We start from the raw sequence: 3344 nt of genomic DNA on the forward strand, positions 1-3344 counted from the left end.
CCAGCTCTGCTCCTGACATCACTGTCTATATGTGGACAGTGATGTCAGGGGATTAGCCGTTGTCCCAGAGCAGAGCCGCTTCTAGCACTCTGCCTAGGACTTCTGCTATGCTTCTGACATCACTTTCCATATATGGACAGTGATGTCAGGGACTTTCCCAGTCAGAATCCAGGAGCAGAGCTGATCCTAGCGCTCTGCCTGGGACTCCTGCTATGCTTCTGACATCACTATCCATATATAGACAGTGATGTCAGGGGCTTGCCCAGGGCCGGAGTCCCGGAGCAGAGCCGCTTCTAGCACTCGGACACTCCTCCTTTGGCCTGCTTTCTCCTTTCCTGAGGGAGCTACGGTGCCCCACAGACAGCAGATGATAGCCTCTTGGGCCGCATGCGGGCTGTGTATTTAAGACCCCTGGTCCAAATCATGTTTTTATGTGAAGTTAATTTTTTTTTTCTGTGTCATTATCTATATTAATAATCCTAAAATCTTTTAGTTTTCATCCTGTCCTCTTTGCCTTAAAATAGACTGAAACTTCCTGTTCTATAGAGATCACTTCTCAGCATACATTTCGTTATTATTACAGGCACGATTACACTGACAGCTAACACATACAGTGAAGGAAATAAGTATTTGATCCCTTGCTGATTTTGTAAGTTTGCCCACTGTCAAAGACATGAACAGTCTAGAATTTTTAGGCTAGGTTAATTTTAGCAGTGAGAGATTGATTATATATATATAAAAAAAAAAAAAGAAAATCACATCGTCAAAATTATATATATTTATTTGAATTGTGCACAGAGAAATAAGTATTTGATCCCCTACCAACCATTAAGAGTTCAGCCTCCTCCTGACCAGTAACACGCTCCAAATCAACTTGGTGCCTGCATTAAAGACAGCTGTCTTAAATGGTCACCTGTATAAAAGACTCCTGTCCACAGACTCAATTAATCAGTCTGACTCTAACCTCTACAACATGGGCAAGACCAAAGAGCTTTCTAAGGATGTCAGGGACAAGATCATAGACCTGCACAAGGCTGGAATGGGCTACAAAACCATAAGTAAGACGCTGGGTGAGAAGGAGACAACTGTTGGTGCAATAGTAAGAAAATGGAAGACATACAAAATGACTGTCAATCGACATCGATCTGGGGCTCCATGCAAAATCTCACCTTGTGGGGTATCCTTGATCCTGAGGAAGGTGAGAGCTCAGCCGAAAACTACACGGGGGGAACTTGTTAATGATCTCAAGGCAGCTGGGACCACAGTCACCAAGAAAACCATTGGTAACACATTATGCCGTAATGGATTAAAATCCTGCAGTGCTCACAAGGTCCCCCTACTCAAGAAGGCACATGTACAGGCCCGTCTGAAGTTTGCAAATGAACATCTGGATGATTCTGAAAGTGATTGGGAGAAGGCGCTGTGGTCAGATGAGACTAAAATTGAGCTCTTTGGCATTAACTCTACTCGCCGTGTTTGGAGGAAGAGAAATGCTGCCTATGACCTAAAGAACACCGTCCCCACTGTCAAGCATGGAGGTGGAAACATTATGTTTTGGGGGTGTTTCTCTGCTAAGGGCACAGGACTACTTCACCGCATCAATGGGAGAATGGATGGAGCCATGTACCGTGAAATCCTGAGTGACAACTTTCTTCCCTCCATCAGGACATTAAAAATGGCTCGTGGCTGGGTCTTCCAGCACGACAATGACCCGAAACATACAGCCAAGGCAACAAAGGAGTGGCTCAAAAAGAAGCACATTAAGGTCATGGAGTGGCCTAGCCAGTCTCCAGACCTTAATCCCATCGCAAACTTATGTAGAGAGCTGAAGATCTGAGTTGCCAAGCGACAGCCTCGAAATCTTAATGATTTACAGATGATCTGCAAAGAGGAGTGGGCCAAAATTCCATCTAACATGTGTGCAAACCTCATCATCAACTACAAAAAACGTCTGACTGCTGTGCTTGCCAACAAGGGTTTTGCCACCAAGTATTAAGTCTTGTTTGCCAAAGGGATCAAATACTTATTTCTCTGTGCACAATGCAAATAAATATATATAATTTTGACAATATGATTTTCTGTTTTTTTTTTTAGATAATCTATCTCTCACTGGTAAAATTAAACTAGCCTAAAATTTTTAGACTGTTCATGTCTTTGACAGTGGGCAAACTTACAAAATCAGCAAGGGATCAAATACTTATTTCCTTCACTGTATATATAGATAACATAGGATCCACCATTCATAATAGACTGACCCTTCCAGTTCTGTAGAGATCAATTCTCAGCTGTCATCTCAGTATCATCACAGGCAGGATTACACTGACAGGTAACACCTATATATAGATAACACAGGATCCACCATTTATAATAGGCTGAGCCTTCTTACACCTATCTATAAGGCAAAGGGTGGTCACAACAAATATTGAGTTGATTTAGATTTATCTTCTGTTAATTCACTTTGTATTTTGTTAATTGATAGAAAAAACGATCAGCCTAAAACTTTTGCACAGTACTGTATACACACACACACACACACACACACACACACACACACACACACACAAACACACAATGATATGAAATATATTGAAGATTTCCTATAAGGTGTATCAGGATATAAAAGATTTAGCGGAATAACAAGTATCTCAAGTTACTTCAGGAGAAGGAATTTCTGGTTCTCTTTATATAAGTAACTTTGGTCGACAGATGTACAGAATTAACTATCTCTCCGAGTCAATTTTGAGAAATGTCAGTGTCAATGGTAAAAGTGAGTCAGTAAATAGAATAAGATATTATAATGCAGTGGTTATCCATACTAGATATTGTAAATAGTATGTTGTGGTTTTACTCTAATATCTTTTAAATGAGTAAAACAAATCGGGTGTATATAACTTGACATCTAATATGGGAACGCTGATATTTAATGAGTTTTTAATATTAGGGAATTGCTTTATTAAACACTTGCGGACCGCCCATAGACTATAAACGTCCGGGCGGTCTTCGATTAACTCTGCAGGGACGTTCCAGAATGTCCTGCAGATATACACTGTTTGCCACACTGTAGCGGCATTTAGCTCTGAAATACAGCTGTCTCTAGACACCTGACATCATGGAGCTCTGCCAAGAGACAAATCATCGAGGTATCTGTGCATGTGATCACAACACTTTCCCCCTCGGTGCGCACCCCAACCCCATCTATCTATCTATCTATCTATCTAAAAAACACAAAAATTTGTACAGCACACTCCAACAAAATGAAACAAAACGTGTATACAGGTGCAATAACGCCTGTGACTGCAAATTTATACAGCACACAAGAAAATGGCGACAGCACGCTGCAAACA

This window comes from Rhinoderma darwinii, chromosome 1 (genome assembly GCF_050947455.1).
Source record: "Rhinoderma darwinii isolate aRhiDar2 chromosome 1, aRhiDar2.hap1, whole genome shotgun sequence".
NCBI lineage: Eukaryota > Metazoa > Chordata > Amphibia > Anura > Rhinodermatidae > Rhinoderma > Rhinoderma darwinii.